At 42.0% G+C, this 12,804-nt stretch overlaps 1 protein-coding gene across 6 annotated transcripts in view; it reads left to right on the top strand.

Annotated features, from left to right (window-relative positions):
- The first annotated feature begins 8,950 nt into the window (after window positions 1-8,950).
- CHRM3 (cholinergic receptor muscarinic 3) overlaps window positions 8,951-12,804 on the top strand; it is a 504,178-nt gene continuing 500,324 nt past the window's right edge. For 2 of the 6 annotated variants that reach the window (XM_036999345.2, XM_073241241.1), the window contains exon 1: window positions 8,951-9,320. The gene's annotated coding sequence lies outside the window, so the exon portion shown is untranslated. Of the gene's footprint in view, window positions 9,321-9,735; window positions 9,872-9,929; window positions 10,321-12,804 lie in introns of those variants that run through there. The other 4 variants (XR_005056278.2, XM_036999344.2, XM_017656919.3 and 1 more) reach the window with 3 other exon arrangements.

Raw genomic sequence — 12,804 nt, 5'->3', positions numbered from 1 at the left:
AAGAACAGACCCATAGACCAATGGAACAGACTAGAGAGCCCAGATATAAACCCAAGCATATATGGTCAATTAATGTATGATAAAGGAGCCAGGGATATGCAGTGGGGAAATGATAGCTTCTTCAACAGCTGGTGTTGGCAAAACTGGACAGCTATATGCAAGAGAATGAAACTGGAGTCTTGTCTGACCCCATACACAAAAGTAAACTCAAAATGGATAAAAGCCTGAATGTAAGTCATGAAATGATAAAGCTCTTAGAAGAAAACATAGGCCAAAGTCTCTTGAATGTAAACATGAGCAACTTTTTCCTGAATGTCTCTCCTTGGGCAAGAGAAACAAAATAAAAAAATGAACAAATGGGACTAGATTATTCTAAAAAGCTTCTGTACACCCAAGGACACTATCAGCAGAACAAAAAAGCATCCTACAGTATGGGGGAATATATTTGTAAATGACATACCTGACAAGGGGTTAACATCCAAAATGTATAAAGAACCCATATGTTTCAACACCCAAAAAGCAAATAACCCTATTAAAAAATAGGCAGATAGTACAAACAGGCAATTCTCCAAAGAAGAAATTCAGATGGCCAGCAGGCACATGAAAAGGAGCTCCATGTAGCTAATTGTCAGGGAAATGCAAATTAAAACCACAATGAGATATCACCTCATGCCAGTTAGGATGGCCAACATAGAAAAGAATAAGAACAACAAATGCTGGCGAGGATGCAGAGAAAGGGAAATCCTCCTACACTGCTAGTGGGAATGTAAACTAATTCACCCATTTTGGAAAGCAGTATGGAAGTTCCTCAAAAAACTCAAAATAGTAATACCATTTGACCCAGGAATTCCACTCCTAAGAATTTACCCTAAGAATGCAGTTTCCCAGTCTCAAGAAGACATATGCACCCCTATGTTAATTGCAACACTATTTACAATAACCAAGAAATGGAAGCAACGTAAGTGTCCATCAGTAGCTGAATGGATAAAGAAGATGTGGTACATATACACAATGGAGTATTATTCAGCCATAAGAAGAAAACAAATCCTACCATTTGCCACAACATGGATGGAGCTAGAGGGTATTTTGCTCAGTGAAATAAGCCAGGTGGAGAAAGACAAGTACCAAATGATTTCAGTCCTCTGTGGAGCATGAGAACAAAGTGAAAACTGAAGGAACAAAACAGCAGCAGACTCACAGAACCCAGGAATGGACTAACAGTTGCCAAAGGGAAAGGGACTGGGGGTTGGCTTGGTGGACAGGAAGGGAGAAGGGGAATAAGGGGCATTATGATTAGCACACATAATGTAGCAGAGGGGGGCATAGGGAAGGCAGTATAGCACAGAGAAGACAAGTATTGACTCTATAGCATCTTACTATACTGATTGACAGTGACTGTAATGGGGTATTTGGTTGGTACTTGATAATGGGGATAATCTAGTAACCACAATTTTGCTCATGTAATTGTATATTAATGATACCAAAAAAAAATACATCCACATACTCATAAATGTCAAGACTTCATTTTTTAATGGCTAAATAACATTTCATTTTATATATACATATAAAGTTTCTATATTCATCATCTGTCAATGGACAGTTATTTTGTTTCCACATCTTGGTTATTGTAAATGGTACTATAATGTACATGTCCTACAGTTTTCAATGTATAAGTCTTTCACTTCCTGATTAACTTTATTCTTAGGTATTTTATTCCTTCTAATGCAGTTGTAAATGGGATGCAATGCCTAAATTCTCTTTCTGATAGTTCATTATTAATGTGTATAGAAATGTAACAGATTTATGTATATTGATTTTGTATCCTGCATCCTTACTGCATATATAAGCTCTACCAGTTTTTTGGTGGTGTCTTTAGGATTTTCTATATATATAATCATGGCATTTATAAATAGTCACAGTTGTACTTTCCAATTTGGATGTCTCTTATTTATTCTTCTTGCTTAATTGCTCTGACTGGGACTTCAAATACTATGTTTAACAAAATTGGCATCCTTGTTTTTTTCCCTGATCTTAGAGGTAAAGTTTTCAGGTTTTCACCATTGAGCATAATGTTATCTGTGGGTTTGTCATATATAGCCTTTATTATTTTGAGGTACATTCCCTCTATATCTACTTTGTAGAGAGTTTTTATCATAAATGGATGTTGAATTTTGTCCCTGCATTTTCTGCATCTATTGAGATAGCCATATGATTTTTGTCCTTCATTTTGTTAATATGGTGTATTATATTGATTGATTTATAGATGTTGAACCATCCTTGCATTCTTGGAATACATACTACTTGATAGTGGTATATGACTCCTTTAACGTATTGTTGAATTTGGCTTGGTAATATTTTGTTGATAATTTTTGCATCTGTGTTCATCAAGGATATTGGCCTGTAATTTTCTTTCTTGTGTCTTTATCTGATTTGGTATCAGGATAATGCTGGCTTCATAAAATGAGTTTGGATGTGTTCTCTCCTCTTCTATTTTTTGGAAGAGTTTGAAAATAATTGGTGTTAATTCACCTTTGAATGTTTGATAGAATCCACCAGTGAAGGCATCTGTTCCTGGACTTTTGTTTGTAGGGAGTTTATAAGTTACTGATTCAATCTCTACTGGTATTTGGTCTGTTCTGATTTTCTATTTCTTCATGCTTCAGTTTTGGTCGGTTATATGTTGTTAGAAATTTCTCAACTTCTAAGTTGTCCAATTTGTTGGTATAAATTGTTTATAGTATTCTCTATGATCCTTTTTATTTCTGTGGTATCACTTGCACTGTGTACTCTTTCATTTCTGATGTTATTTATTTGAGTCCCTTCCCTTTATTGTCACTCTAGCTAAAAGTCTGTCAGTTCTTTTTAAAGACCCAGCTCTTTATTTCTTTGATTTTTGGTATTGTCTTTTCAGTCTCCACTTAATTTATTTGTGCTTAATCTTTGTTATTCCCCTCCTTCTACTAGCTTTGGGTTTTGTTTGTATATGCTTACTGCCAATTTGTTCATTTCTGTCTGTTTTGTAGTCACTTTCTTCCTTTTTTCTTCTCTTGCTCCATTTATTTGTTGTTTGATCATTTTCTTTGGTGCTATGCATAGATTCCTTTCATTTTATTTTGTATGTATCTACTGCAACTTATATTTATAACACTCTATTTTAAGTTGATGACAACTTAAGTTTGAAGTATTCTTAAGCTTTACGTTTTTACCCTCCTCCCCACAATGTTTTATGTTTTTGATGTCACATTTTTCATCTTTTTATCTTGTATATCTCTTTACTAATTACTGTAGTTACAGTTTTTCTTACTACTTTTAAATTTTACCCTTCATACTAGCTTTACAACTGATTAACCCACCACGTTTATATATGTTTACCTTTACCAGTGAGATTTATATTTCATATGTTTTCTTGTTACTAATTAGCACCCTTTTTTTCAGCTAAAGTAGTCCCTTTAACATTTCCTGTAAGGCCAGGTTAGTGGTGATGAATTCCTTTAGCTTTTGCTTCTCTGGAAAACTGTTTATCTCACTTTCAATTCTGAATGATGTCAGGTAGAGTACTCTTGGTAGGAGGTTTTTTTTTCTTTTATCATTTGACTATATTGTACCCATCACTTCAGTCCTGAGAGCTTCTTCTGAAAAATATGCTGAGAGTATTATGAGGGTTCCTTTGCATGTAAAGTTTTCCTTTTGCTGCTTGCCTTTAACTTCTGACATTTTAATTATGTCTCTTGGTGTGGATCCCTTTCAGTTCATCTTATTTAGAACTTTTAGGCCTCCTGGATCTTTATGTCCATTTATTTCCTCAGGTTAAAGAAGTTTTCAGAAATTTTTTCCACAAATAAGATTCCTGCCCTTTCTCTCTATCCTCACTTTTCCTCCTGGGAGCCATATGATGTAGATGTTGTAATAAAAGTCCCTAAATCTATCTTCACTCTCTCATTCTTTGTTTCTTTTTGCTTCTCTGATTTGGTGAATTCATCTGTCCTGTCTTTGAGGTCACTGATTCCTTCTTCTGCTCTATCTAGTCTACTGCTGAGCCTGTCTACAGTATTTTCATTACCTTTATTGTATTATTCAGCTCTGTGACTTTTGTTTGGAACTTTTTAATATTTTTTCTCTCTTTGTTGAAGTTCTCACTGTGTTAATCAATTCCTCTCCTAAGTTTGTTGAGCATCTTTACCTTGAACTCTATCAGATAAATAATTGATCTCTGTTTCAATAAGTATTCTTTATAAAACCTTTTTTGTTGTTCTTTTGTTTGGAACTCATTCCTCTGTTTCTCCATTTTGCTTGATGCTCTGTGTTAGTTTCTATACAGTAGATGAAACAGCCACATCCTCCAGTCTTAAAGAGTTGGCTTCATTTAGGAGATCAAACTTACTATTCAACCCTGCCCTAGTTCTTGGTTGTCTCTCAAACCTTAGTGATTGCCTAAGCAACCTATTTTATTTTTAATAATCCCCAGTAGTTGAAGGTATGCCAAGACCCATCTTTGTCACAAAGGGGGGGATCTCAGGCAGCACCTAGATTCACACTGACTGAAAGATAGACCCCTCTAGGAACTTTTAAAGAATGCAAATATATACAGTCCTATGGGGCTGAAAGCATACTTACTGCTGATCCCCCAGAGCCAGGTGGATCTGGAGCTATCTCACGGGCAACAGTCACAAAATTTGGGTCTTCAGTTGATTGTACAACTTCCTTTCTGAGAGATATCAGTGATCTGTATGAGTGGATGGATTGTATAAAGATATCTCCCAGCCTACATTTCCTGAGAGTACCTCCATAGCTTCTGGATGTGGGTCAAATTTGTAGCCTGTCCGTAAGGCTGAAGCTTGAGAACTAGAATATAGGATGCTTTAATTGAAAGGCTGGGATTGGTGGAGGGGGAGGGGAGTGCAGTTATGTTCACTGCCAGTGCCATGCCCTGGGGGTAGTAGCCTGCCAAGAATTGTATTTCCAAGTACAGTCCCATGGGACCCAGCAACACAAGCCCCCTGGCTACCTGAGCTAGGTGACTGGGGGTATACCCTCAGTGGTGGCTGCAAAACCTTGTCACTGGATGTAAAATTTGGTATACCAGACACATATGAGCCCCATTCTGAGATATGCTGGCACTCTATAGTGCAGCAAAGGAAGAACGTGAATATAGTTCCTGCCCCCCAAGGTCTCAGAAAAGGCTTACCATCATCCTTTAGCATGTTTAATTAGAAGCCTGCCCCTTAGGTTGCAAATATGGTGATAAGTTAATAGGACTCTTTCACAGAAAGATTGAGTTACTGGGGTTTGTTGCCTTGTGCTGTGCCCTAAGGGATTGCTGTTTAAGAACTCTACCTTATAGTCCTATGGGACCCATGAATGCAAGCCCCACTGCCCAGAAAAGCCAGGCACTGCAGAGGTGTCCCCTGATAGCAGCTGCAAAGATCAGAGCATCAGAGAAGGCTTTAAACTCCTTTCTGTAAGATCCAGTGGGCTGGGGGAGGCAGAGAGAGTGTGCAAAGATTGCATCCACCAGCCTCTGTTCCCTGAGAGCAACTCCAAAGTGCCCCATAGGTGTGCCAGAGCAGAGACAGCCCCTCAGGCCAAAGCTCAGGGACAGGTAAGCAGGTGTCTTTCTCAGAATGCCCTGGGGGGTGTGTTTCCATCTTTCTGTGCAGTGCCCTGGGAGTGGCTGTCTGCCTAATTGTCACAGTCCCATGAACCAGAAACACAGACACCCCTGGACTCAGAGCCAGGTGATCAAGGGGCAATCCCTGAGTGGCAACCACAAAAACTGAGTCACCAGATGTAAAAACTAGGGCACCAGATATGAGGAGAAGGTCCCCTAACCCTAACCCTAACCCTAGAAAAAGACTCTCCCCCCAATGCTTTGGAGTAAAGAGAAGGGTGAGCACAAATATGTGCTCCCACTGAGTGGAGCAAAGCAGAAGGGTGTGCAAAGATAGCACACACTGGAAAAAGGACAAAGGGAAAGGAAAAAAATAAAATAAAGAAAAAAAGGGAAAAAAAAATGGTGTCCATTGGCTTTAGCAAGGCAGAGGGAGAGCAGGAAGATGGCGCCCATCACCTCCATCCCCCAGAAGGTCCCCAGCAACCCCTGCCCCTCAGACCATCACTTTAAAATTAGGAAATGAGTTTATTTTACATCAAGTTTGGGTACTTTTCAAAGGGCTGCTTTTGTACTGGGACTTGGGTGAGTGAGCCTGTGGCTGTGGGTGTGAGCCCCATTGCTCTTCAAAGCTAGATGTTCTGGGAGCTCATGTCTCAGGTTGTGGTCTTAATGTTGGGGGGTCTCAGGGAGAAGCTCCAGGTTTTGAGTTCCATCCCAAATGTGGGTCACCACTCCCAGGAATAGAGTTTATGGAGAGATTGGGTCTCAGCCTTTCTTACCTGCTACAATGTGGTTTCCCTCATGATTGCTCAACAAAATGTGAAGGGGCTGCTCCACCAGTTTTTAGTTTTTTCTCAGAGGAAACTGTTCCATATATAGCTATAGATTCAGTGTGACATGTGCCATGTGCATGCAAGTTCTTTCCAAATCACCGTCTTTTACTGGAACCCTCAGCACTTCTGCTAAAAAAAAAAAAAAAAATGGCTCCTATTAAACAACTGTGGGAGTGGGTTCCTTGTGACTCCTCTCACTCAAACATTGCAGTCCCATGTTGGCTTCTGTTTATGATTTAAAATGTAGTTTTATACATTATGTCCAAGTTTTGTTGTAATTTTATGGTAGAAGGAAAAGTATGTTATTAAGTACCAATAAATATCTGTTTTGTTCAAATTCTTATTTAATAACTGAATAAATGGATACATCTTTAGCTTATCCTCTATTTAAAAAATACTAAAATGCAGGATTTCAAAATATATTTTATCTCTAGTTTATTTCCTCTATTTTAGATCAACATCCAAAATGAAGTACGCTTTGGGTTCTGAATTCTGGCATCTTATAAACTAGCACTGCCCCTGATTTGGTTCATCCTCAGGTATAGTAAGTATCCCTTTTATATTTTCCTGTTAAACATCATTTGGTAAATCTACTGAACAAGAGGGCAGAATCAAACACCTTACTCTGATTCAGTGGGCATCTACTTACCAAGACACTTGGGAAAACTGTCCAAACTGTTCCCTTTTAGTTTGTTCAATATTAGCATACAATTTACATTTACCTTGTCCTTAAAGATGATGAGGTTGGCTGAAATGAGGAAATTCCCTATGTATGAGTTAATCCACCTTTGTAAAAGGAAACTAGGGTGTGTCCATATGGCCATTCTTCTGGCCCCTTGTTGGCTGTTAATACATTTACCAAACAGCGTCCCTTAGGGATTCCTGTGCCACAGGCAAATAGCAATGTTATATAATGGGAAACATATGTTAAATTTGAACTTACAGTCCTCTTATTAGCTACATAACAGACAATTTGGCCTCTAAATTTTTGTCCATTATTAATTGGGGATAGAATACTTATTTGAATGTTGTTTTGAAGATTAAGGAAATATGTGAAGGCGACTATTATTATTTTTCCATGTGAGGGTAGCCAAACAAGATGGCTACTATATTAATATTGTTATTATCATTCTAGAATTCTGCATGCAATTCACCCAAGCTTGGATATTTGAACTTAAGTATCCACACGCTTTCTCACTAGCTTTTTTTGTTATGACCCTAATTCTTTCTGAGCAATGTTTAGCATCTTCTTTTATAAAGATTGCTCTTTTTAGAAGAGAACATACAGACTCACAAAGGAATTTGTATACTTAATGCTTCTTCTCTTAACATTACTTATTTTCTCAAAGGAGAACTTTTTCCTGTTTTTCTTGCTCCAAATAGAATTAACAAATTCACTTTAATGATTGCCTCTTTTGATATTGTTAAAAGTTCTATTTCATAACTGCTTTTTTCCCCCTTTCCTTCCTTCCTTTTTTTCTTCTTTGTCCTTCCTTCGGGGATTCTCCTATAATCATTCCTTATATGCTTATTTAAAAACCTGCAGAGTGCTGTGAAGCAGCAGCATCTGATATCTTTGCAACTTTGAGACCTTTCTACTTTTTCCTTATTTAGCAAAGTAAGAAATCCGTTCTTCTCTCCTTCCCTCTCCTTTCCTTCCTTCCTTCCTCTCCTTCCTCCTTCCCTCCCTCCCTCCCTTCCTTTCTCTTTTCAGCTTTTCATTTCTCTTGAGTTACATTACAAGTCTGGTCAGCAAGATTCTATTCTTGATTTTCTAATTAAAAAACAAACTGCAGGGGGGTGTGGCGGGGGTTGCTCCTGTGTCTTTTTCATGCATGTTTGTGCCATTTACTATTAAAGTGCAAACTTCTAGAGGAGGAAAAGGCAGGACGTCCTCTCCCTAGTACATTGTCCAGCACGAAGAGCCTCTCGTTAAGGTCAAAACAGAAAAAGGCACCCGGCCGCTTGCTGCGGGAGTGTGTGTGTGTGTGTGTGTGTGTGTGTGTGTGTGTGTGCGCGCGCGCGCGTGTACTGTAACCGAGCTGGGAGCCTTTCAATAAATTGTGTGCCCCGGGATCCACTCCCTTCCAACCCTTCCAAGCAGTCCACGCAAACCAATTTAGACCAGAAAACGACGAGACTAACTGGCTAACAAAACCTGTCCTCGAGGCCACCGGGCGCAATCTGGGGGCGCGCGAGGCGGGGTTGAGAGGGAGAACCCCCGCCAGACCGAGCCCCCAAAGCCCCCGAGGCGCAGCGGGCCTGCTGGCTGCCGGGCGGGTCGGGCTCCGAGCGCTACTGGCTGGGCTCGGCGGGACACGCGCGCCGCCCGGAGAAGAGGCGCGGGAGCCGAGCAGGAAGGGGAGGAGCGGGCGGCCGCCAGCGCCCGGCCGAGGCGGAGGGCGGAGGGCGGGAAAGACCCTCCCCCCCGGACGCCAGGGTCCGCTCTGAGCCACGAGGAGACGGGTGGGGGGGGGGGGAGGTGCAGGAAACGCAAAGGAAGGGGCGAGGTGGCGGAGCAGCGGAGCACGGAGCCGCTGGCCGGCGAGGGCCGGGGGCCGGCGGGGCGGGGGCGGTGCGCAGCCGGAGCGGGGCCGCCGGGGCAGGTGCGGCGGCCGCGGCCCGGGGGCGGCATGTGACGCGCGGCCGCAGCTGCCCGCGGGCGGAGCGCGACGCCGGCAAGTCGCTGCCATCCCGGGTCCCCAACCCCGTCCGTTTGCCGGCGGCACAGCGCTTCTGAAGGGACGCGCGGCGCGCGGTCCTGGGACTTTCGCTGTCTCCCGGAACGCCGAGCAGGAGCAGCAGGGACGGGCGCGGGCGCCCCGCGCACCGGGAGGCGCAGCCTGCGAGGGACGGCCACCGGAGCGCAGCGCCAGGTACGCACGGCTGTCACCCGCGCCGGGCCAGGCGGCGGCCGCCGCGGCCGACCGGGTTTCTAGCCCCGTCGCTTCGCGAAAAGAGAAAAAGTTTCCAGTGCAGGAAGGAAATGCATTTGCTTTGGGCAGTTTGAAGAGGGCCATGAGGAGGGAGGAGAGGGCTGCTCTTGGATTTGGGGGCGAGGGTAGGGAAACTTGAATCCGGAGAGCGCGCGTGGCGCAGAGCTGGCGCTCCGGGACTGAGAGTGCGGACGCCGCGCTGACACTGAGCGCCGGGCATCCTCGGAGCGGCGCCGGGAGAACCTGGGGCGCCCCCCAGCCCTGCTCCGCTTGGAGTCTCTCTCCTCGGAAGGCGGACCGAGGCCCCGAGCGTCCGCGCTTACGGAGCTGTGGGCTGGGCTCGCCGCGCGGGTGTTGGTCGCTGTTTGACTTCCGAATGCTTTTAAGAAAGCGAAGCACACACCCGCCAGCCTCGCATGGGGCCGCTTGTGCAGACTGCATTTCGGAAGCTAAGAGGCCAAGTTGGCACTTAGCGTAACACCTGGACGCAGGTAGGTAGCGGGGAGCGCGTCCATACGGACCCAGGGAGAGTCCATACGCGCGGAGCGGTAGCGGTTGGACTGCCCCGAAGCTCGCCTCAAGAACCCTCTCCCGGCGCAGCCGCCTTACCGCGGGCTTGCGTTCTGCGTGCTTTCAAACGGTGGGGGCAGGGGGACAGTTGACTTGAATAGCAGAATTCACTTGTCTACTTGGCGCTGTGCGTGTTGGAATTGGACCCTGCTCGGCGTGCGCGTGCGTGTGTGCTTCTCTCCTAGCACGCAGGTTGGAAGTGGCAGAGGAAGCAGGGGTTTGCGAATTGCCTCCATATGGACAGATTTCAAGAGTGCAAACATCCATTTGTCTGCAAGTGTCATTTGAACCTGTCCGATGGTTGTAAGGATATGTTTTCTCCGGCTGTCCGTGTTTGCACTGGGAAGGGACGGCTCTCTCTCCTTAGGAGGTAAATGTATTTATCGGAGCGTTTATGTTGTTAAGGACACTGGGTTTATTTCACTGTGTGCTTTGAACAGACCTTTTATTTCTCTCTTGGCCTCTGAGTTTCGAGAAGATAGACCGCCTGAGCCCCCAGGTTGGGTCTTTATGGGTTACTATTTGAAAAATAATCTCTTTTTAAAATGTGTGTTCGTTGATTATGCAGTCCCAAGTAATTTTACGTTATGAGATAATGCATTGTATTGCATGAAACATTCAGCACTTTCCTGTGTTTAAAACAATGCCCCTCTATTTACTTAGTTAGGAGACCCTGCATAAGAATATACGCTTCAGAAACAGAAGAGCTGAACCTAGAACAAATACGTGCATATGGACAGGATTGTGGTAGTAGCTGTAATTTAAAAAATTGAGGTCTTAATGTTCCAAATGTGTTGGGATAGATATGGCGTTGGGTGCACCCTCTTGTTTTAGGAGCTGGTATTGCGAAGTATAGGGAGAACGTGCCTGCCTCACGGTGTGTATTTAACATACCACAGAAATGTGGTTTAGATCATACACTCCCTATCACTGAAAACCTATCTGTAGATTTTGTTTACAGGGGTTGTCTCAATTAGCTTAATATGTGATTAGCTATTATTGAGCTAGAATGCAATTATTTTTGAACTGGGTTTCCATATGGAAATATAACTTTAGCTTAAATTACTAATTTAAAATTAATCATGTTGCAGGTCTGATTTACACTGTTTCTGTAGGTTGGGGGGATCTAAATGATTGAATTTAATATGAAAATAGCAATATGGAAAACAGTTTTTTAAGTACCAGAAAATTTTATTCAGATGAACTTGATATTTTTTTAAAAAATGAGATTAAAAAGTAGATTTTGGAAATGTTTATCTTTTGCTTATGAAAAATTACTGTAAGAGAAAAGTGGTTTGGGGAACATGTATGTGTGGAATTGGTCATGATTTAGAGAAAGATTGACAGTGTTATAATAATAAGAGCAGTTCTGCATTAAGCCTACATTCAAACTTATTTAGGAAACATTCCTTTAAAGTTTATAGAGAAATGTATGAGTATACATTATCTTATTTTTCTCCCTGGGAAAAATGTAAAATGTCACTTCAAAAATATTTTTTATTTCTGGAGATTATTTAGTCACACTTAAAAGTTCTTTAGAATGTGCCCTCTCATTTTCATTTCCTTATAAAAACAAGTGATTTATTTTCTTACAAAAAGAAAATTTGTGAAGTGAAGCTACCGTGTGTAAAAATATGAACTTCTTTTAGCTAATCTTTAGCTTTTAATTGAGGACAACCTGTTGAAAATGAGCCTGGAAAAAAATATGAAATTCGCAGCACTAAAATTTTTTGGAGCCATGTCAGCAAACCGAATAGATAGCAAATTAAATTACAATGTTAATAGCAAAATTGCCTTGTGTATTTAAGAATTATGAGTAATTGTATTCAGATTTTTACTTAACATTTCTTCTATCCTTTCCTGAGACAGCATATTGTTCTTGCCTAATAAAGTGAACCTGGGCAGAATTAGTTGCTTACTCCTAAATGGCCTGGATGTTGTCAGTGTAACTATTAAGAAACTGGGTCTTCTTCACAGTGCAGGGAAGTTTATATTGAGAACAGCTGTGGTGTAGTGGCACTCCAGATATGAAATGAATGAACTGTGAATCATGAAGATGGAGTCTTTGATTGGTATGCAGGAAGATGCATCTGTCCTTCACTTATGGAGCCTAATTTTATATCATAATATATTATGACTAATAGCATTATCCTCCCCCAGTGGTTCTGAAGTATCCATGAGTAACTGGAAACATTTTACTTTATACAATATGTTTGTGAATTTAGAATACATTTTTCTTACAGAAGAATATCAAAAAGACATATGTGGCTTCAATAAAAATCAAATGCCTCCACCATGGTTATTAAAAAAGAAACTAATCAGCATCATAAACTGTGTCTTTCACTTAACCCTTGATTGCTGTGCCTCTCTGGATGTATGGCATTGGGGTTCCACAAAGTTTTTCACCTATCCATCTCATTTAGTCCAGTGCAATCCCTATCCTGGTTATTAGTCTTAGCAGAACTTTGGGACAGAATTTCAGGCTCCTTGGGAAATTCTGATTTTAGGGGGACGGTGTGAAAAGATCATCTAATGAATTTCACAGGAAGCAAAGCCAGTCAAGCTGGAAGTTAATTTCTCGTGACTGATAGACTATCTTCTCCATGAAGGAAGTGGTTCTTGTTCAGATCAAATTCAAAGTGGATTCTTTGAATCCTACATCAGTCACTGTGCTTCTCGCTCCACCAGCATTTCACAGAAAGGCTTTGCAAGTGCAAAAAGTGCCCCCTTTTAGTTATGAACCCAGCATCTTGAGGGCTCTGTTGGACTTCATTCCCTATAAGGTGCATCTCCTGGGCAGGGGAGATCTGCATTAGCATTATCCCCAAAGACGTAAATAAACATGGTTTTCTGC

The sequence above is a fragment of the Manis javanica genome, chromosome 7, assembly GCF_040802235.1.
Source record: "Manis javanica isolate MJ-LG chromosome 7, MJ_LKY, whole genome shotgun sequence".
Taxonomy (NCBI): domain Eukaryota; kingdom Metazoa; phylum Chordata; class Mammalia; order Pholidota; family Manidae; genus Manis; species Manis javanica.
The sequence above is the reverse complement of the archived record's forward strand: the minus strand, read 5'-3'. Positions and strand labels throughout refer to the sequence as shown.